The sequence below is a fragment of the Gopherus flavomarginatus genome, chromosome 9 (assembly GCF_025201925.1).
Source record: "Gopherus flavomarginatus isolate rGopFla2 chromosome 9, rGopFla2.mat.asm, whole genome shotgun sequence".
In the NCBI taxonomy this organism is placed as follows: domain Eukaryota; kingdom Metazoa; phylum Chordata; order Testudines; family Testudinidae; genus Gopherus; species Gopherus flavomarginatus.
In genome coordinates, this window is record NC_066625.1 from 45,698,573 (window position 1) to 45,721,502 (window position 22,930).

Here is a 22,930-nt window from a genome sequence, read left to right on the forward strand (position 1 = left end):
GAGGCAGAGCAGTCGGCAATGGACCACTTAAGGTGCCCCCTTCTACTCAGGCTGGCAGGGGGGAAAACCCTGCAGATAGACTCTTGAACTCTGGGGCTGCGGGATTGTGGGTGATTTTGGGGTTGCTGGACTCTTGAAACATTGGAGATATTAGACTTTGGAGCCTTGGGGTGATTTGGAGATTGCTGGACTCAGGAGCCCAGGGAAAAGGACAAGGCCTAGTTGAGGTGTTTCACAATTTTATGCTATGTTGTTTATCTCACGTTATTAAACATTTTCTGCTACATCCAGACTCTGTGCTTGCGAGAGGGGAAGTATTGCCTCTATGAGGCACCTAGGAGTGCGTATGTAAAATTTTCCCATGTCACTGGGTCAGGGCTCGAGCTGGTTTGCATTACATTGTAGGGAAGGGACCCCTATGAATTGAACTCAGTCCTTGCTGCTATCAATTCAGCCTGGCAGAAGGGTTCCACCTATGTCCAGGCTGTAGGGGTCCCTGGGGGGCTTAGGGGGTTTGTGGAGGGCACAGATATTTAGGTCCTGGCTGTAGGGGTCACTGGGGGGCTCAGGGGTTTGGTTGGGGGCACAGATATCTACATCCACGCTGCAGGGGTCCCGGAGGGGCTTAGGGGTTGTCACAGAGTATGGTGGAATCCGGCCCTGCACCCCTCTTCCTGGGACAGACAGTAACTCAGCCAGCCAGTAAAAGAGAAGGTTTTTTTGGCCAACAGGAACGAAGAATACAGCAGAGCTTTTGGGCACAACCAGGACCCCTTAGTCCAGTCCTTCTGGGGGTTCAGGAAGCCTAGTTCCCAGTTTGGGATTCCCTGAATTCCAACAACCCAGCTCCAAACCAAAACTGAACTAACTCCCTCCAACCGGCCCCTTCCTTTGTCCAGCTTCCCGGGCAAACTGGCTGACCCCCCCCCTGCCTAGCTCGAGTTACAGGCTTAGGTCCTGTCCCTCACCTAAAGTCACCCGCTGCTCTCCCATACCCCACACAGGCAGTCCCTACTCCATCACAGTAATGCCTAGTGCATTTCCTGCATGAAGCAACAGTGACACCGTGTGGCCACGCAGGGTAATGCCCAGATCATTTCCCGCATGGATCAACAGTGACACCATGTGGCCACGCAGGGTAATGCACAGAGCATCACACCTACGTAGAGGCTGTAGAGATCCCTGGGGGCTTAGGGGTCATGGGAGGTACAGATAGCTACGTCCAGGTTGGAGGCATTCCGGGGGGGGGCTTAAGGGGGTTTGTAGGGTCACAGATATCTACGTCCAAGATGGTTGGGACCCTGGGGGAGTTAGGGGGGTTGTGGGGGACATAGGTACTTGCGTCCAGGCTGTAGAGTTCCTGGTGGGGATTAGGGGCTTCGTGGAGGACACCAATACCTACGTCCAGGCTGAAGGGGTCCCTGGATGGCTTAGGGCGTTGTGGTGAGCACAGTGATGCCTGGGGTTTTAGGGACTTGGTGAGGGCCACTGATACCTGTGTAGGTCCTGGAGGGGTCCCTGGGGGTGGGCTTAGTGGTATTGTAGGGGACACAGATATCTACATCCAGGCTATAGGCATTCGGGGGGGTGGTTAGTGCGTCAGGGGGGCACAGATATCTACATCCAGGCTGGAGGGTTCCCAGGGGGCTTAGGGGGTTTGTGGGGGCACAGATATGTACGTCTAGGCTGGAGAGGTTCCGGGGAGGATTAAGGGAGTTTGTGGATGGCAGAGATACCTATCTCCAGGCTCTAGGGGTCCCTGGGGGGCTTAGGGTTATTTTGAGAGGCACAGATATCTATGTCCAGGTTGGAGTGGTTCCTGGGGGGTTTAGGGAGCTCCTGGGGGGCACAGATACCTAGGCCCATGCTGTAGGGGTCCCCAGGTGGATTAGGGGTTTTATCGGGGGCACAGATACATATGTCTAGCTGTAGGGGTCCCTGGGAGGCTTAGCGGGTTTGTGGGGGGCAGAGATACCTATGTGCAGGCAATAGGGCTTCCAGGGGGAATTAGTGTGTTGGGGGGGCACAGATACCTAGGTCCAGGCTGGAGGGTTACCCGGGGGTGGGGGATTAGGCAGTTTGTGAGGGGCAGATACCTGCATTCAGGCTGGAGGGGTTCCTGGGGGGCTAAGGGGGTTTCTGGTGGGCACAGATACCTACCTCAAGGCTGGAGGGGTTCCTCGGCACTTAGAGATTGTGGGGGGCACAGATACCTATGTCCAGGCTGGAGGGGTCCAGGAGGGTTTATGGGGTTCAAGAGGGCACAGATCCTTATCTCTAGGCTGTAGGGGTCCCTGATGGGCTTAGGGGGTTTGAGGGGGCCCCAGATAATTAAGTCCATGCTGTAGGTGTCCCTACAGGTGCTTATGGGTTCGTGGGGTGCACAGATTCTTATGTCCAGGCTGGAGGGGTCCCGGGGGGTTGGGGTTTCATGGGGGGCACAGATGCCAACCTCCAGGCTGTGGGAGTCCCAGGGGGTCTGTGGGGTTACAGATACCTACTTCGAGGCTGGAGGGGTCCTGGGGGATTTAGGGGGTTTGTGGGGGGCTCAGATACCTAGGTCCAGGCTGTCAGTGTCCCGAGGAGATTAGGCGGTTCACTGGGGGCTTAGATACATCCAGGCTGGATGTGTCCCGAGGAGCTTAAGGAGTTCGTGCGGTGCTCAGACACCTGTGTCCAGGCTGTAGGGATCCCTGGGGGCTTAGGGGGTTCGTGGGGGTCACAGATACCTACGTTCAGGCTAAAGGGGTAATGGGGGTGCTTAGGGGATGGGGGCGGACACAGATACCTACTCCAGGGTCTAGGGGTCCCGAGGGGATTGGGGGTTGAGGGGGGAACAGATACCTAAGTCCTAGCTGGAGGGTCCTGGGTGGTTTAGGAGGTTCGTTGGAGTCTCAGATACCTATGTCCAGGCTGTAGGGGTTCCTGGGGCATTAGGGGGTTTCTGGGGCTCACATATACCTACGTGCAGACTGGAGGGGTCCCAGAGGGCTTAGGAGATTTATGGGGGGCACAGATACCTACATCCAGCTGAGCTTTTCCCTGGGGGCAGCATGTGCACAGTTGTGATCAGCTGTTTGCTGGGCAGGCTCCGCTCAGCTGCTCCCCTCTCCCTGATCCTGCAGGGGCTGAGTGAGTCTCCCCCCCCCAAACAGCCTCAGGGCTCGGGGTGGGCGGGGGTGTGGGGCCAGCAGCAGCACAGCTCGCCCCGCTTCCCTGGGGCTGCCCCGCACCTCTCGGGCTGATGGCTCTGCCATGGCATCTGCGTGAATCGCTGCTCCCTGCCCGCCAGGCTCGGCTCCGGCCACAGGAGCATCAGGTGCCCCAGGGAGCCCGGCTGGGCTGGGGCTGGGGGCAGTGGAAGGTTGGGGGGAGGAGAAGCTCCTGATACTGGCAGGGGGCTGGGGGTAAGAGTGGGGAAGGAGAAGCCCCGGACTGGGCTGGAGGCATGCTGGGGTGCGGGGGAGAAGCCCTGGGCCCCTGCAGGAGCTGCAGTGGAAGGGAGGGAGGGGGAGAAGAGCCAAGCTGGGGCAGGAGAGGAGAAGGCAGGCTGGGTTGGGAGGTGGGGGACAGAAGCCCAGACCCCAGCAGGAGCCGCACTGGAGGCGGGGTGGAAGGGAGAGGAGCCACCCTGGGGCAGGGAGGAGAAGCCCTGGACCCTGGCAGAAGATGTGGGGCTGAAGTCCCCAGTTCAGGAGCCCCAGCCACCTTAGTGGTAAAAGTTGCAGGGCTGAAGCCCTGACCCCACTCTGTGTGCAGCTGCCCTGAGCCCCTCTCGCTCCCATCCCCCCTGTGGAGCTGGCTTCCACTCTCCAGCTGTGGAGAAATTCAGCCCAAATCTCCCCATGTTGGGATCTCCATTTCCCCCACCGTCACCCAGCCATGAATGGATTTAGCCCAGGGGCAGGATCAGCATAGGCCCCATTTGGCAGGTGGGCTCTAGGGCACAGAGAGGTGCAGTGACTTTCCCAAGGCTAAGCAGGGAGTCTGTGGTAGAGCAGAGACTCAAACCCAGAACACCTGAACCTGAGTCCTGTGCCTTAACCACCAGGCAACCTTCCCACCGAAGGAGAGGGAACCTCCTCTGCCACTTTGAGTGTGTGGGTGGGAGCAGCCATGAGACAGATCTGCCAGGAGGTGGGGGGATTGGATAGTTGGAGGGGTGATTAGTGGGTCGGGGGGTCTCTGGAGGGGGTGGTCATGGGACAAGGAGCAGGCGGGTTGGATGGGTTGAGGGCTCGGGGGCTGCAGCGGGGTTGGGGAAGGCAGGGAGTAGAGGGAGTTGGATGGGTCGGGAGTTATGGGGGTCCTGTCAGGGGATGGGGATTGGTTGGATGGGGCTTGGGAGTTCTGGGGGTGCGGATAAGGGTCAGGGGGAAAGGTAGGGGGTTGGGTCCAGGAGAGCAGTTAGGGGCAGGGCCCCAGGAGGGGGCAGTCAGGGGACAAGGAGCAGGGGGAGTTCTGAGGGGGGCAGCAAGGGAGCAGGAAGTGAGAGGCAGTGGATGGGGTGGGGCTAGGGCGGGGCTCCCTGGGTGTACACTCTAATGAAATGTGCTGCGCATGCCTATGGTCACGGGGGTGAGCTACTTGCATCCTTTTCCTATTTGTGCCATTTCTTTCTGTCTCAAAACTGGATAACAATTCTCTCTAGTTCTTCCCCTTCTCTCCCCTCCACACATGTGGCTAGAAAATCCAAGGAGATTCCCTCATTTTCCCTACAATTATTGACTCTCTAGTCTCTTATTTTGCCCTATTTTCTCTGTATTTGTCCGATTGCCATTTCAGTTCTGCTCAGCTTTGGGATGTGAACTAAGCCCGTTTTATCTGCAGCAATTTGTCCTTGGGTAGGTGGGAATTTGCTGTTCTGTGTCATTCCCCCAGTGTGGGTGGTGGTTAGTAGGTGCTGGCTGGGGAAGCCCGCAGATATGGCTGCCTCTGGGGGCAGAAATGGGGTGGCCGATCTCTGCCAGAAACAAGACATGGCCGCACAGCAGGGGAAGAGAGGAGCCAGTGTCCCTATGGAGCCTGCCCAGCCCCTTTGGTTCTGCTCCTTTCTAGCATTTTGTTCAGAGACTTTATTACTGGGGAGGCTGAAAAATCTCCCTGTGGGCTTAGCCTGGCAGGAGGGGCAGGTCTCCCCTGCTATAAAGAGATGGAGCATGTTCCCAGCATGGCAGAATCTAGGCTGTGTCTGTGCAGGGAAAGATCCTGGGGGAATCGTGATGTGACATGAACTAAAGCCTGTTCTGAAACCTCCACAACTGCCCTTCTCGCCCTATCAGGCTGCAGGATGTCATCCATATTTCGCTCCAGCTCATCCCATCCTCTCATGGGACAGGGAAGGGAAACGGCTGTGGAGGAGCCAGTTCAGGCAGGGGTTATCGGTGGAGGGGGCTGGTGGGTTCCTGCTAGAGGGGAGGGACAGCAAATACACAGGAGGTGGGAGGCTTGGGCAGTCTGGTTTGGAGCCAAAATAAGCCAAAAAATTCCCAGGGTGGAGAATGGAGGGAGGCCAGGGTGTGGCAAACCTGTTGGGACTTGTTTAATATGCGGCTTCCATTCTAGGACCAGACCCATGAGGTTAGAGGGTGGAAATGCTCTAATTAGTGGGACAGGAAACAACCCCCCTAGGTGGGGCTAGGAAAATGGGCCAGAATCCCAGTGCTGGAGCCTGACCTGATTAACCAGAGGCTGCTGTGAGATGTAGAGGGGGCACCCACCAGTGAGGCTTGGTGGGGGGGTTCTTAAGCTTTTTCTTTCTAAGGCCCCAACGTGCTATAAAAACGCCACTGCCCTGCATATGCCTGGTTCTCTGCATATCACAACCATGTATGTGACTCACTAAGATTTGACTCCATCATTGCTGTTAGTATGATACTTGAAGCTGCATTTATTTTCATAGAAATTTTAAGTTACTTTACACACAGCTTTAAAAATACAGTTTGAAGATAGTATCAGAGGGGTAGCCGTGTTAGTCTGGATCTGTAAAAGCAGCAAAGAATCCTGTGGCACCTTATAGACTAACAGACGTTTTGGAGCATGAGCTTTCGTGGGTGAATACCCACTTCTTCAGATGCAACTGAAGAAGCGGGTATTCACCCACGAAAGTTCATGCTCCAAAACGTCTGTTAGTCTATAAGGTGCCACAGGATTCTTTGCTGCTTTTACAGTTTGAAGATAAGTGAACTTCATCTGCACAGTGTCGGAAGTTTTGAGTTTATCTAATTTTTTTTTAAACAAGCCCTGCTAAGGTAAGTCCAAGCAAATTTTAGAGTCTGTTATTTGATTATACCATTGTAAATAATGAATGAGAAAGCACAATATGTTACTAACAGTAATAATGATAATTACTGCAGCCAGGAGAGGTGAGGCATTTTAGAATTAGTTACTCAAAGAACTGAATTTAAGCATAAGACAAATAAAATGATGAAATGCACAGACCAGTTAAAAAGCTAAAATAATAGCACTATCATCCTGACCAAATGTGAAAGAATAAAATTACAGAGACTATACATACTTTGCACATTTTAACAGGAAGTAAAAAGAAGTAATAACAGTAACTGAAGTGTCTGTTGTGGGGTGTGTGGGTGTGTGTTGGGGGAGTGTGAGACACAGCTCGCTGTCATTTCCAGCACAGCGGCACTCACTAGTCTGAAGGCTCGTTCACATAGCAGCAGGGGCCAGCAGCTCCCACTCCTGACCCAGAGACAGCAGCACAGAATCTTGTCCCCCCAGCTCAGCTCAGCAGAGACTGGGCACAGAGGCAGGAGGGTGGGGCCACCCCGACATCAGCAATCCCCCCAGCGCAACACACAGGAGGCTCCTGGGAGCAGCTTGGCAGGGGCAGCTCCAAGTGTGGGGAGGGTGCAGGGCTGCAGGACCAGTTGTAGGGCAGACAGCTGAAGAGAACTGGGGAGAGGAGAGACAGGACACCCCTGCTGGAGAAACCCCCTCAGCAAGGCCCCCCTGGACCGTCATGTAGTCTGCCCCCCACTAAGTCTGGCCCTGTCCAGCTCTTCACAATGAGAACAGTGTTGGGCTCTCTGCCTGCGAGCTCTCCCTGCACCCTGCTAGAGCCTCTATCTCCTATATCGGTCTGTGGCTAGTAGGGGGGTGATGGATCTGCTGGGAGAGACAAGGGGCTCTCGCTTCATCCCCTCACGCTGGCGTTTCCTGGCTGCTCTGAGCGGGGTAGGGTGGGACTCTGACTGTGAGCCACCCAGAGCTTCCATTTGATTGGCTCCTCTCTCCCATGAGTGTGGGGCAGCAGGTACTGAGTGTTGGACTCTTGCTCTTTCAGGGACCGGTGACCTTCGAGGAGGTGGCTGTGTATTCCCCCAGAGAAGAGAGGGCTCTGCTGGACCCCATTCAGAGAGCCCTCTACAGGGATGTCATGCAGGAGAACTATGAGACGGTGACCTCGCTGGGTAAGGAGTCCTGTCCTCTGGGTTATTAGAAGCTGTGGGGTCTCTAAAGAACCTGAGCAGTAATAACTTTATACCTTTATTCATCATCCAAGTTTCCTTGCCTCCATTTTTTGCCTTATCTCCCACACAGTAGAATCATTTTAGACATTTGTCATCAGTCATTTTGAAATTGTGTTTAATATATCCTTCTTCGCTACATTAATTACTGTAGCTTTGTCATAACCTTAGTCCCAGATTTGGACCTTAGCGTCCAAAATATGGGGGTTAGCATGAAAACCTCCAAGCTTAGTTACCAGCTTGGACCTGGTACCTGCTGCCACCACCCAAAAAAATAGAGTGTTTTGGGGCACTCTGGTCCCCCTGAAAATCCTTCCCTGGGGACGCCAAGACCCAAATCCCGTGAGTCTCACAACCAAGGGAAATAATCCTTTTTCCCTTCCCCCCTCCAGGTGCTCCTGGAGAGATACACAGACACAAGCTCTGTGAATCCAAACAGAGTGACTACCCCTCTCCGTTCCCAGTCCTGGAAACCAAAAGCACTTTCCTATTCCCCCAGAGGGAATGCAAAATCAGGCTAGCAAATCCAACACACAGATCTCCCCGATTTCTTCCTCCCACCAATTCCCTGGTGAGTACAGACTCAATTTCCCTGAAATTTCCCAGTAAAGAAAACTTCAACAGGTCTTAAAAGAAAGCTTTATATAAAAAAGAAAGGAAAAATACTTACAAATGGTCTCTCTGTATTAAGGTGACAAGATACAGGGTCGATTGCTTAAAAGAATATTGAATAAACAGCCTTATTCAAAAAGAATACAAATCAAAGCACTCCAGCACTTATATTCATGCAAATACCAAAGAAAAGAAACCATATAACTTACTATCTGATCTCTTTGTCCTTACACTTAGAAACAGAAGACTAGAAAGTAGAAACTACTTCTCCAAAGCTCAGAGAAAGCAGGCAGACAGAAAACAAAGACTTAGACACAAACTTCCCTCCACCCAGAGTTGAAAAAATCAGGTTTCCTGATTGGTCCTCTGGTCAGGTGCTTCAGGTGAAAGAGATATTAACCCTTAGCTATCTGTTTATGACAGGGGCCCAGTTTGAACATTTTTGGCGGGGCCCCGCAGGGATGACTGGGAAAAAAAAAGCCTTTCAGTTCTTAACAACCTGTTCCCTATAAAAAGTTCTGCCACAATATGTATTTTTTGTACCAGTAGAGTTACCATACGTCCGTATTTTCCTCCCGGATGGCGATTTAAGAACCAAAAAGCCTGACATGTCTGGGAAAGTAGAGATGTATGTTAACCCTACCTAAAGTTCTTTTTTTAAAAAGATGGGTCTGAACTAGAAATGAGCTCTGCCACTCCCTAAGGGTGTGCTAGGGTGCACATGTGTGGGTCCCAGCTGCTCCCTGCTCATCTCTTTGAAGCAGGTGTGCAGGATTACTTCCCTGGGAACTACAGGGCACCAGTGGACATGGGGCTAGCTGGAGGTGGGGGAGGGGGAGGATGCGAGAGGTAGGATCTGGCTGCAGGCTGGGCAAGGGGTGTGGGGTGGGCTGGCTGGCTTCAGGCAGGGCCACAGGGAGGGTGCGGCATGGGTTGGCAGGGCTGAAGACAAAGGAGTGCGGGACTGGCTGGCTTCAGGCAGCGGGGTGCGGCAGGGGTTGGCTGGAGACAGGGCAGGCAGTGTGGCAGGGACTGGCTGGGGACAGGGCAGGGGGTTCAGGGCTGGCTGGAGACGGGTTGGTGCAGGGCTGAAGGCAAGGCGGGGTGCGGGGCTGGCTGGAGACGGGCTCGCTGCAGGCAGGAACTGGTGCAAGCAAGGCAGGAGATGCGGGGCTGGTGTGGGCAGGGGGTGCAGCAGGGGTTGGCTGGGGACGGGCTGGCTGCAGGCAGGGCAGGGGGTGCAGGTACAGGGGGTACAGCCCATCCTCTATGATGAGTGCCTCCTCCACCTCCCCTCTCTCCCACCAGGGTAACAGCAGCAGCCTGGGGCTCGGGGGCTATTTAAAGGGCCCGGGGCCCCCCTTCTTCCACTGCCCCAGCTCTGTAAATAGCCGCGGGAACCCTGGGGAAGCGTCGGGGCTCCAGCGGCTATTTAAAGGGCCGGGGAGGTAGAAGCAATGAGAGTCCTGGACTTTTTAAATAGCCCCCAGAGCTCTGCAGCCCTACCCCAGGGCTCCAGCAGCTGGGCTCTAGTGGCAATTTAAAGGGCCTGGGGCTCCAGCCCCTGCTGGGAGCCCCAGGCCTTTTAAATTGCCCCCTGGGGAAGCTGGGCCACCCTGGTCCAGCGCACTGGCTTTTGCTGGTACACGATACTGGGGCTTTGGCGTGGGGCCCTCTTAGGAGCGAGGCCGATTCAGGGGAATTGGTTGAATTGGCCTAAAGCCGGCCCTGGTGGCTGGGATTTAAAGAGCTCTGAGCTCCCTGCGGCTGCAGGCAGCTCAGAGCCTTTTGAATCCCGGCCGCGGCTGAACTTTAATGGGCTCTGGATTCCCCACAGATGAGGAATGGGCCCACATGCGGGCCGCACAGTGAGGCTTCACAGGCCGCATGTGGGCCGCGGGCCGAATGTTGTGCAGGCCTGGCATGGAGGGGCAAAATAGGTAAGAAATGTCCGTGGCCTGTCACTAGCAAATAATAGCCACCATGGATCCTCCCGGAGGTGGCTACATCTTAGCACTGCAGGAAGCAACCCTTCACAGAGACCATTTGTCTTGGGGTTTGGGATAATTCTCAAGCCACGCTGCACTCAGAGTGACTCCCTCATCCTGTGCCAGCTGGAAAAAAGAAAAGGGTCCAGCCAACTCTCCCATTACCAGCTGCAAACCACTGATCCCCAGACAGGGGGAGGCCTCTCGCTTTGATGTGTATTAAATATCTGGCTGGTCTCTTTCTTTGGCAAACATCTAACAGAGCTAATAGAGGGAACAAATGATTCTCAAAGGAGAGGGGAAAGACAATCACTGGGAAATTTAATCCTCTGCAACATCCAGGATGGAGAGCTACTCAGGGCAACAGGTTCCCCCGAAGGAAGAAGTTGTTGGGATTTAGAAACATAAGGAACAGCCCAAAACTCGAGAGGATTTTTAATTGACATTTGATAATGACACAGAGGGAAAACCTGAGCTTTCAGATCACTGTTCAGCAATGAAAGAAAGGGTGGAAATCAGAGATTTTGGATCCATTTTGCAAATTATAGAGAGGAAAGTGGAAAATCAGAGGGATTTTATATCAGTTGTTGATAGGAGGTAAAATCTGAGTGTTTCACGTGAATACTTGATAAATGAATAAAGAGGAAATAGGCAACATTTGCAAATATTTTGTGTTCAAGAATCTGAGAAACGGTGTAAATCTGAGATTTTCTTAGTATTTTATAATTAGAGACAGGAAAATGTCAGGGCATATTCAATTAGAAATAGACAACTAGAGAGAAGTGGGGCAAATGTTTAGGTTATTTTATTTGAATCTTTGAGATTTGCAAAGAAATTGTGTCACAAACTGCATATTTGACAACATGAGAGAAAAACACCAAGATCTGAGGGGAGAGAGTCACTTTCCTGCCAGGGCCCAGTGCTCCCTCCCCCTCCCCCCCGGGGTCTCTCATTCACTGGGGGCTCCAGGCAGGGGCTGATGCGGTCAGAGCCTGGGGCTGCCCAGGGGGCAGGTCCCAGCTGGAGAAAGCCCCCCCCCCGGCCAGGATAGGAATGTGCTACTGGTAGCAGCCTGGGGCTGGACCCTCTCTATGGGGGACACTTGCTCCCCCCTCCCTTTCCTGGCCCTTCCCACGGCCTGTTGCCAGCAGAGAGGGGCCCCCCCAGCCTCTGCGCATTAACCCTCTGCCCAGTTCAGAAATCACTCGGGGGAACCATTTCCCACCCACACAAGGACAAATCACTGCAGGTGAAAATGGGGGAAAACACCTCAAATCTCAGATTTGAACTGTCCATTGGCAAAGGGGAGAGAAAATGGGGCACAATCAGGGGAGGGGAACAGGGAACTTTTCAGGGATTTGAGGGAAGGGGGGGTCACACTGGGTGTTGCTCATTGCTCTCTAGGGAGAAAGGGGGCAGGATGGGAGAGGAGGGGGGGTCCCCATGGGAGGGGGCAGCGGTAAATTCGAGGGGATCTCAGCCTCCCCCTTTCTCTCCTCGCTCCTCGGGGGTCACCTGCTCTTCCCCCCCCGCCATGTCCGGGCTGCACAGTCATTTCCCACCCGCCCCTTTCCCAGCCCCCCCAGCCCGGTCTCACCCCCCCAGCCCCCGCCCGACCCCACGCAGGGGCTGCTAGGTTTAATGCATGTTCAGTAGGGGTTTCTCCCCTACTAATGCTGGAGTTTCCTTCTCCTATAGGTTAGTCTATTAATGATCTCATCTTGGTGCCATGTGTGTCAGTTCATTGCCATGGCACTCGTGTGCTCAGACATCTGAGGATACTCTAGAAAAACGCCTTGAGTGGGGTGCTCCACAGGGAGTAGCTCAAAGCTCCAAAGTGCCTGGCCAGGGGCAGGACATTGGCACAGCAAGGGAGGGGTGTGGCAGTGACGTCACAAATGCCTTTTTCAGGACCTCAGACTATTGGTCCAAGGTGGTGGGGAGGTGGTGACCTCACAGAGAGATGCTGACATCAGCCAGGCAGGACCGGGCGAGGGGCCAAGGAAACCTCAGAGACCCCTGTGGCTTTGCTTCATCAAGTCTCCTTCTCCAGGTCTCTCTTTGAGGACTGAGAGAGTATTTGGGTTCATGGACGTGAGCGCCAGGAGGAACCTCTTTCCAGTTTTCTCCTTCCCTTTTAGTGATTTTACTAGAAAACAGCCATCCCTGTTTAGAAGGTAAGAGCCTCCTGGAGGTGTGAAACCTGTTCAGTCTGATCCATCTGGTGACAGTTGAATTCTAGGCATGGAAAACACGAGCTTAAGGAGGCAGAATTTTATTCCGCACCTGGGATTTTGTCCCTTAGAATCATGGGGACATTAGGGTTTGTCCTTTTTGTTTCACCTTTTCCTCCATCCACCTGTCCTCCCCTCCTTTCTCTTCATCTCTTCTTTTGTCCTTTCTCCTGTTCCCCTCCCAACACCAGGACGAGTGTGTGCGTGTGTGTTGCGGGGGAGTGCTCTGCAGCTCTCACTGTGGGAGTTCCACCCAAAAATGTGAGGCTGAAATAGTGCTCGAGCAGTCAGGGCTGGATTAACCTTTTGTGGGCCCTGGCACCAAACATATTTGTGGGCCCCAGTGTAGTCACTGTGGGCTCCGAGTGTGGGCCTGGTGGGGCAGTGCCATTGGTGCCATCGTATACCCGGTACTGAACCTCAGAGACATTTTTCATTTTGATCACACACCTCTCCATGACTATATGCATTGCCATACACAGCTCCCTCAGCCCGCGGGTTTTCTTATTGAGCTGTACACCCATGTGGGTTTACCAGTGTCCACAGTGAGCAGAACTTTCATAGTGACCAAGGAAACTCCCCACATATTAATCTCCTTCCTCATTCAGACCTTCTCTAGCCATGTCTCCAGTACCCCCCCATGTCACCAGTCACTGCATGTGGTCCTAGTCTCAGCTCAAAGTTCTAAAGCCAGCAGACACCTGATCAGTTCTGACAGATCCCTCCCTCAGCCCCCATCCTGCCATGTGAGCAAGCCACCTGCAAACACCGTTTCCCCAAAGTGAGGACTTAGCCCTTGGGAATCTGAAGACACCAGCCTCTCTCCCTCTGCTCCCATCTACATGCTAGTCTGCTACCTGGTCACCACCACCTCTCCCCATACTTGTTTCCTTTCTACTTTGGACATGCTCCCAACCAGCTGGAAGCTCCCTCTGCAAGCCTGACCTGCTCCCCCCTTCCCTGCTCCCCATGAAATTCCTTTCCTACTGGTGACCTCTGTTCCTTGAGGTTAACTCCAGTGTCTTTAGCTGCTCTAGCTTAATGGCCCCAGGAGTCATTGAGCCACTTGTAGCTTCTCTGGCTACAGCCATGGGGCAACTTCCAGAGGCCAGCCTTAGACAGCTGCAGCTACTAGCTGCAGGAGCGGAGGCAATGCCAGGGCTGAGCATGCTTGAACCTTGCAAGGGCAGCACTAGGGACTCTAAATCCTCAGCACTGGCCCTAGGCAGCTGCAGACTCTGGAGTTAGGCACTTTCCTCTTCTAGGTTCCCGCATGGTTACAGAACTGCAGTAAAGTGGAACAATTTTCAGCTTCTGTGATTGGAAGATGTCTGGATCCATCTAATAAGACTGTCCTACATAAATGAGGAAAGTTGAGGTGCCTTTATTATTCTTTTGTTCCATTCTTTGTTTCTATGGGGAATTTGCCAGTGCAATATCACTGTCTTCCTTTTAAACAAACAAAACTAAAAAAAAAAAAGTGTAATGGCTGTTGAAAATAGCAATTCCAGCCCTCATTAGCACTGGGAAGACCCCAACATTTGTTGCTCAATTTTATCCTACTTTTTCTACAGTAAATGACAGTGGATCAGCATATTTGATTTGGGAGAAATGAAGTAACAGCTTCCCAAACTGAGCTTGAGCACCCCTGATTTTGAGGTGTTCAGATTTGGAAGGCAGGGGCTAGATTCCCTGTCTGAATATTAGATACATCTGGAAAGGAAAAGTCAATTTCTATTTTCATGGCTCAGAAATGGAAATCCTCCTGTCCTGTATCTAAAGCTGCCCAGGTCCAGTAGAGCCTCCCCTCCCTTACTTACCATTTTACCTTCTGGTGGGATCCACATACCTCTCTTGCCCAGCTTCAGATAGAGAGGGGCCCTATCCGTTAGTCTGCCCAGTTCCTTCTTTGGGGGCTGCCAGGCGAGGTCACACCAGCATCCCTAAGCCAGTCTGGGGAAGTCTACTGAGGGTGCTACCTGGGCCAAAGCCTGCTACTCTTTGGGAACACCTGTTCCCCATTTACAGTGCCACCCCCTTCTAGCAGCCAGCCCCCCAGCCACAGCAAGCTGCAGCACATGGAGTCTCGCAGCTTCCCCCCTCCCTTTCCTGTTGATAGCAGCCAAGGGAATGCTGGGAAACGTTCCTTCTCTGCTCCAAGGCAGGGAGCTGGCCAAGGAACTACAGCTCCCAGGGCCCTGTGGGGTCTCAGCTCCCACGCTGAATCCAGGCTGCTCTGAGGCTCCATTTCTGCATAGGGTAGGAAGTTACTGTTACAGGCCCCTTCTGAGCTTGGGCCCAGCACTATGGCACCACGTCAAATCCAGTACTGCTCCCAACACTGTCCAGCTCCACTGCTGGCAGGATCCCTTCCCATTTCTTGCCTCCCCTCCAAGGGAAAGTTCTGCATTGTTCCCATGCTGGAAATTAAACCCAGGCTGCCTGGGTGAAAACCAGGAATCCTAACCACTAGACCACATGGGACTGCCATACTTAACAACACATTTAAATGTAGCCATTCAAAGTAGCCATTTAAAAACAGCCATTCAAAAAACTTCAAAACAGACTTCAAAGAGAAATTACAGTTACAATTGATCTGCAAACTTAACACCATTAATTTGAGCTTGAAAAGGGACTGGGGGTTGCTGGCTCACAACAAAAGCAATTTTCCCTCTCTTGGTATTGACACCTCCTCGTCAATTATAGGGAAAGGACCACATCCACCCTGACTGAATTAACCTTCAACCCTCGTTCTCCCCTTGTAAGGTAACTCCCTTCACATCATGTTCCAATATATATTTATGCCTCTATCTGCAATTTTCACTCCATGCATCTGAAGAAGTGGGTTTTTTACCCACAAACGCTTATGCCCAAATAAATCTGTTAGTCCTTAAGGTTCCACCGGACCCTCGTTGTTTTCATGAAATAAAAGCAAAATGCACTCTAAGCTGATCTTAACCCTTTCAATGCCCTTACAAACTTAGATACTTCTCACCACAGGCCGGCTGGTGGCTTTTCAGCCAGGCTCTCCCCTTTCTTCAGCGCTTCAGTTGCTTGGTGTGGGAGTGTCTGTAGATGTAGGTGGCATGGCATAGCAAATGTCTCTCCTTTTATCGTGTCCTTTCTTCCCTCTTGGCTTCCCTCCCCCCCCCTTCAGAGTCAGGTGAGCATCACTGCATCTCTCCAAGCAAGTCTGAGCAATTCCCCTGGCGTGTCCTCATACAGGTAAGTCATTGCATTGTAGCTCCCTTGCTGGACAATGGCTGTCGATGGTTGTTTGACACCCTGTCCGGGTGTTGGTTACTTTCCTTGCTGTTGTCACTAGGCAGCTAATATTTGGCTGACTAGCCCACCTTACAGCATAGTGACAACCACACTGCACAATTCTCATAACTTCATATGCATGAATGGTAAACATCTATGGGTAGAGAAATGGCTTTCAGCAGATCATATCCTTTCCCCGATACCTTACAAGTCATGCTCTGTATGTAAGGTGATGATTGTATGAAAATGAGGAATATGGGGGTTACAGCACGCTCCCCCAAAGGTACAGAATGTCACAGTGAGATTCTATTTTCATTTGTTCTGTAACGGCACTGAAGAGATCCAATGACTGACCAATGGCATTTTCAAGTGCTAAAATAGCAAGCGATGTCAGTCTCTCATTGGCCATCAGCAACTGAAGATACAGTTTAATGAGCCGGAGTTTCAACGCGAGGGTGGGTCTGTCCACTGCCTTCCGTTGTGCTGCTGGGCACCAAGTCCCTGGCGGCCAATATGTGAAGCTGGGAGAAGAGAGTGGGGTGGCAAGTGGTGGCAGGACTTTTGCCACCAGGGTCTAGCTGCCCAACTTCCTCCTCGTACTGCTTGGCCCCCGTCGCCTTCAGATAACACAGGAACTAAGGCAAGAATAGGGTGAGGAAACAAGTAAAGCCGAGCAAGGAAGGCAAAAGTTAATTTTGTCTTCATGGGCGGCTCGCAATGACGTCCTTTTTCTGTGCCACAGCTGACAACAACATCCCAGACAGAAAAGTAATAGGCTAAAAAGAAACCTAGCAGCTGCTGAAGTAGTTCAGTAGGGAGCGTGCTAGACTAACAGGCTATTCTATCCCGCTTTGTGCACAGGTGGGATGTTTTCTGAGAGTGCAGCAGTTCCTTTAACTGCCATGAGTCCCTCATTTCAGGCTATGCAGCAGGAAAAGACAGCATGGGCTTCTGCACCGAGTTAGTCCACCTGACTTTTCATTCTTCTCTTGCTCTTTCTCAGCAAGGGGAAGAAAAAGAAGCTCCCCCTCAAGCTAGAGTCACAAGGGTGATGTAAGGACGACTTCCTGAGTGCTGGCCCCAGTCCTCTGCTCTGCCAGATGACCCATCGAAGGGCTGCCACCACTTTCTCTAGCTTTGTCCATCGGTCTGTGGCAGGGTGAACAACAACCAAGCAGATGGAGTTTCTGTAGTGTAGTGGTTATCACATTTGCCTAATGTGCAAAAGGTTCCTGGTTCAAAACCAGGTAGAAACATGTTGGTTTCCTTTCCCCACATCCCCTTGCTGTTCAGGAAGGTGCTCCTCCTTCTGCCACTGGCCTGTCCCTGGGAAAACTCCAACCCCTGCATGACAGAAGGTGCTGACAGCAGTGGAGAAAGCACCTTGGTGTCAGGCTGGAGAACCTAGAGGAGTTAGGCGTGTTACCTTTCAGAGGCTTGTGGCTTGGTCTCCTCTGCCTGTGGAGGCAGGCTCTTCCTGCTAGCCTCTTTTGTGTGACTTGCCAAAGGATGAAGTGAGGCAAGAATGGGGAAAAAGAGGAAAGGCAGGGCAGAAACTAAGCACATCATTGCTGCTAAGTAGGGTTAGTAGAGCACCACCCTTTGTTCTGCAGAGCCTGGGGAGATGTGATTGGCTGCTGGGAGGCAGAATCCTGTGCCTGTCTCTTGGCTTCCCAGGGATGGCTCCTTGCAGCCCAGGAGAAGAAGAGGGGTTCTGTGGGGAAGGAAAAGCAGCAATGGCAAGGCTGAGTGGGCTCCTTTCTGGCCACGATGGTGGGCTGTGGTGGGTCTGGGAGTTGCCTGCAGGCCATAAGTGGACATATTGCAGTGAAAATCGCTGCTCCATTCTGGCTGAGTTGGGCGCACCATGGACGACTTGTGAGTGGGGGTAGGGCGCTGGCTGTGAGCACATGGGATCCAGGAAGCCCAGCCTGCCCTTCCAGGGGCTGAGTCATCATCTTCTCTCCTGCCATGGGGTAGCCCGGCATTAAGCCTGCCCAGCATGTGCTGCAGCTCAAGCATTAAGCCTTTCTGTGTGCATAACCTAATTACGGCCTAGAGTAATAAGGTGTAAAGTTTAGATTGTGAATTTATCTTTAATTTCTATGGTAATTTACTTTGATCTTTTATTTCTACCACTTATAATCCTTAAAACTCCATCTGTCTGTAGTTATAAATCTGTTTTACGCTGTACTTAAACTATTGTATTTTGCTTGAAGTTCTTGGGAAATCTCAGCTCCATTACAAGGCTGGTTCATGTACTATTCACAATGAGGGAAGGGTGGACCCTGCATAATAAACTCACACTGATCAGGTTTCTGATTAAGGCAAGATGGTATGATCCAGGGGTGCAAGGCTGCAGAGCTGTGGGGGGGGGCGACTCTCTATCATTAGTGTTATGACTGGCTGGGAGAAGCATTCATGTAACTCAGTTGCTGTGTCCCTGCCTGTGGATGTCTGTGTAAGTGCAATATCTGCCAGAGATTCACAGCTTGTTCAGCATCACAGTGTGAGAGGGAGCCCAGGTGATGGGACACAGGGCTCAGGGGTCCCACCGTTCAGGTTGCATCCCATAGATCCCATCACAGACTTTCAACAATCACAGCGGATGCTCACTGAGACAAAGAGAGAGATGCCAAAATAGTGATCTCCAGTGCCAGCAGACATCAAACTATCAGGAATTCTGTGCACAGAGAAGAGCCTGCTAGTGGAAAATGCCTTTGGAAAAGCCCCTTCTGTCCCCAGCTGTGGTCGCTCAGTGCTCTGCATTGTGGCTTCAAGAACCATGGATGCAAGTTGAGTTACAGCGACCTTTTCCTTGTCTCCACGTTTCTTAGGTGGCTCCTTCCAACGCTGGTCAGAAAAAATGACCGGTTTCCTTTGGAAGCATTTGCATTGCAAGGCAGAGGCAGTCTTCTCTGCTTCCTCACAAGATTGGCCAAAAGGTGAGAGGAATGGACACATCTGGCAAAGCACCACTGGGTGCTGCATCCCTAACTCCACCTTACCTGGCAGGTGCCTCTGGGACTTTTCTCCCAGCTGCTCCATTTTTCATCAGTGACAATCAAAAGGAAGATGACATGATATCTGTGCACAGACATCCCCAGCGAATCACAAGGATGTGTGGCGCAGGCTCTCGTGTTGCTGCAATTGCAGTTGAAGCAACCACCATGCCAATGCCAGTCACAGCAGCCTTTTCATCAACTCCAGGCTTGTGATTTGATTCTTTCCAATGTTTCTCTCCAAAGAAGCCTTTTCCTCAGTAAGCAATGACTTGGATACCAAGGGAGGTCTCTTCTGTTTCCTAGAAAGACACAGGAAAATGTGAGCAGAGGAGACAAAACCCATACAACAAGGCACTACTGGCAGTTGAACCCAGGATCTACTGTTTACTAGACAGGGTTCTTTAGCCAGCTAAGCCATGGTGCCTACCTCAAGAAAGCCCTTGCAACTGTTCCATTTGATGGTCCAGGACAACACCTGCAAATTGCAAACTACAGCCGTTCCCCATTTCCCTCAAGACTTGCAAGGAAGAACTGGCAGGCCAAGCCAGGATCTCCTGGTTACTAGGAAGACACTTCAGCCAGCTCTTCCCAAAGATCACTATCCAAAGACCTTTAAACAGCCACTGCAGATGTTCAGCGGAAAAGAGATGCCAAAATAGAGTTCTCCACTGCCTGCAGCCATCACACTGCCAGGAGTTCTGTGCACAGAGAGGCCCATGCTGGTGGAAAAGGCTTTGGTAGAGACTCTTCTGACACCAGCCGTGCTCATATACTGTTTAGCACTTTGTGTTGTGGCTTCAGCATCCACAGATGCCAGTTGAGTTGGGGGACGTTTTTCCTGTCTCCACGTTTGTCTAGTGCCTCCTTTCAACACTTGTCACCAAAAAAACCTGTTTCTTTTGCAAGTGATGTACAGCTAGGCAAAGGCAGTCTTCTCCATTTCCTCAAAAGATCACCAAGCTGTGGGGAGAGAAGATACATTCAGCCAATCTGGATGCCGAATCTCCTTTTTATTCAGCAGGTATCTGTGAAGGACATAAATCTACACCGTGGACAGGTCAAGAATAGGAGTTTATTACACACAGTGCTGGCGGAGTGTCACCTTGCTTATTAGGCTCAGAGACACTGTTAATTAATTAATTACAATAGAATATATAGCTTTTCCAAGGGCGGGGGAAAGTGACTGTGCAGGCAGATCCAAACCCTGGGATAGGCTTTGCCTCAAGACATGATAAGCACAGTAGCCAATAATTAACCGATTAAATAATGTCTCCACCAATGTCCTCAAGTTAGCAAGTTAAGATTTCATTAATACTTTGATAAAATGTAATTAGCATAAAATATATATGTTGAATTCTGATTTGAGGTCCATAAGAATGGAGCAACTCCTTTGATTGTCCAACAGGTACATTCCTAGGGGTTAAAGCAAAGAAACAGTGAAAGTATATGGCAATAAAGATTGTTTTCTGTGTGTCTGAAGGCAGGCATTGGTCCCTGGGAAGGGAGGTGGAAGGATGCCATATCTTATACTGACATGTGCCAACTTTTCATAAACTCAAGATTGGATCTGTGGGAAGAACGTCTCCCTACAGAAGAGTCTAATACAATAGGAACAGGGATTCTTTGTTCAATCTGCAACTCTGAATAAGACAGAATTATTTAGTTCTTAGATTTAACACCTGGCAATTTGCTGGCCAGGCCTATCATAGCAAGCAAGGCTTTCTGTTTACCCCAGCTTTCTCTTAGCTGATCATTATTTGCTAGGCTTGTGGTCCCTTGACCATACTCTGGACTTTGGGTCTGGAAAAGAGCTGGCACAATCCATAGACCAGGTTGTTATATAAAATGCACATGGATTTGAACCCTTCACATACAGTAATAGCAAAGTTCTTGGTTCAGGCTTGTAGCAGTGACGGAATAAACTGCAGGTTTAAATCAAGTCTCTGGAGTCCATCCACAGCTGGGATGGGGCATTCAGTCTTTTGTACAGAGCTTCAGTTTGTAGCAAAGTCCCTCCAGGTATGAAGCAGGATTGAAGACAAGATGGAGATAAGGCATCAGCCTTTTATAGTCCCTTGCCATGTGGTCTTTGCTTTCTTGGTCCCAAGGACACTCTATCCAGCACGTGGCACAGAAAAATCTTAGGCCTTGGCTATACTGGTGCTTTACAGCGCTGCAACTTTCTCACTCACGGGTGTGAAAAAAACGCACCCTTGAGTGCTGCAAGATACAGCGCTGTAAAGCACCAGTGTAAACAGTGCCACAGCGCTGGGAGTGCGGCTCCCAGAGCTGTAAGCTAAACCCCATGAGGAGGTGGTTTACATGCAGCACTGGGAGAGCTCTCTCCCAGCGCTGGTGCTGCGACCACACTCGCCCTTCAAAGCGCTGCCGCGGCAAGGGTAGCCATACCCTCAGAGCTCTGTCCATAGGCAGGCCCCTGCATACCTTGCTGAGTCACAAGGCGTATCTGCTTTCTCTCAAAGGGTCAATTGTATACCTGATGGTCCTTAATGGGCCATCAAGCAGGCTAGGCAGAACTGACACTAACTTGTCTGGGGTGTTGCCCGGAAGCAGAGCACAAGTTTGAAATACAGACAGTATAGAGCCAATATTCATAATGTCAACTACAAAAATGATACACATCTAGAGACAGCATAATTATAATCAGCCAATCAGAACCTCTCCATAGACCCCTTACACGATAACCTTTCTACAATATTGGCTGAAAATATAGAACAGTGGTCCCAACAGTGATCTACACAGTTACAGATTATGTCAGTAACATCACAGGAGGTGACACGGCATCAGTGAGACTGATACTGGAATACTGCCTCCAGTTTTGGTGTCCTCATTTGAAACAGATGTGAAATTGGAGCTGGGACAGCAAAGAGCCACCAAATGTTCTCAGGGCTGGAGAAAAATGCCTTCCAGTGAGCTACTGAAAGAGCTCAACCTGTTTAGCTTCTCAAAAGAAGATTGAAAGGTGACTTCATTGAAGTCTTCAAGGGCCTTAATGGAGAGAAAAGATTGGGTATTAAAGGGCTCTTGAATGGAGCAGAAAAAGGCATAACAAGAGCCAATGGCTGGAAGGTGAAAAGAAACAAATTCATATTACAACCAAGGCACAAATAGTCAACAGTGACAATGATTCACCACGGGAACAAGCTACCAAGGGAAGTGGTGGACTCGCCATCTCGTGACGTCATTCAATGAAGACCAGACCCCTTTCTGGAATGTTTTTCCCCCAAAAGTAGCTCTTGTATCATACAGGAGGCCTGTGTGGTGAAGGGGGTCAAATTAGACCTATCTCTAAAAGGGGATCAAAGAGACCCCTGGGACTTACAGACTAGCTAGCCTCACTGCCATAGCTGGAGAGATCCTTCAATACATTCTTAAACACTCAGTTTGTCAGCAGCACCTACAGGATAATTTGGTTCTTACGACTAGTGAGCGTGGATTTGTCAAGAACAAATCATTCCAAACCAATCCTCTCTCCTTCTTCGGCAGGGTTCTGGGCCTGGTGGAGGTGGGTAAACAGTAGATGGGATCTAGCTTGGTGTTACTAAGTCTTTTGACACAGTCCTGTAGGATATTCTCAGAAGCAAAAGAGGGAAATGCAGTCCAGCTGCAATCAGTGTAATGTGGGTGCAGAGCTGGTTGAAAGCCCAGACTCCAGGAGCCCTTCTCCATGTTTGGCTGCCCAATGGAGAGGGTGTACATAGTGGGTCTGGCAGGGATCAGTCCGGTGTCAGGTACTATTCTATATTTTCATGAATAATTTGGAAAATGCAGTGGAGAGCATGCTTCTAAAATTTACAACTGACACCAAGCACTTTGGAGCACAGGATTGAAATTCAAAACATCCTTAACAAACTGGAGACTTGGTCTTCTTGAGCCAAACTCCGTGGCTGGGCCCTTCTCTCTAGACTGGGCTGAAGTGAAACCCCAGAGCCAAACACTCCTCCTGGGCAGTGCGCTCCTCCCTTGAATGGTCAGATGCTGCTTAGCACTGTCAGAGCAGCTTTTGCTGGGGGATTCTCCCAGCACTATCCAATAGCGGGAAACTATGAAATATCCATGTAACTGCTGGGGACAGAGCCCTAGAGGTGGGAGCAACCTGCCCAAAGTCTCACAGAAAAAGGAAAACAACCAGCAGTGGAACCAATAGGAAACCCAGCAATGGAACTCAGGAGTCCTGGGAGTGTGCTAGGGTTACCAGATGTCCCAATTTTATAGGGACAGTCCGAATTTTGGGGTCTTTTTTTTAATCTAGAATCCTATTACCCTCCAACCCCTGTCCCTATTTTTCACACTTGCTTTCTGGTCACCCAAGGGTGTGCACA

General features: G+C 51.2%; 1 protein-coding gene and 2 non-coding genes across 4 annotated transcripts in view; 1 reads left to right on the forward strand and 2 right to left on the reverse strand.

Annotated features, from left to right (window-relative positions):
* LOC127058385 (zinc finger protein 30-like) overlaps window positions 1-22,930 on the reverse strand; it is a 338,295-nt gene that overhangs the window by 139,404 nt on the left and 175,961 nt on the right. The gene's annotated exons all lie outside the window — the stretch shown is intronic.
* On the reverse strand, window positions 14,731-14,802 carry TRNAE-UUC (transfer RNA glutamic acid (anticodon UUC)). Its single transcript has one exon. It is a non-coding gene; the product is annotated as a tRNA-Glu (tRNA).
* Window positions 16,766-16,838, forward strand: TRNAI-AAU (transfer RNA isoleucine (anticodon AAU)). The gene has a single exon. It is a non-coding gene; the product is annotated as a tRNA-Ile (tRNA).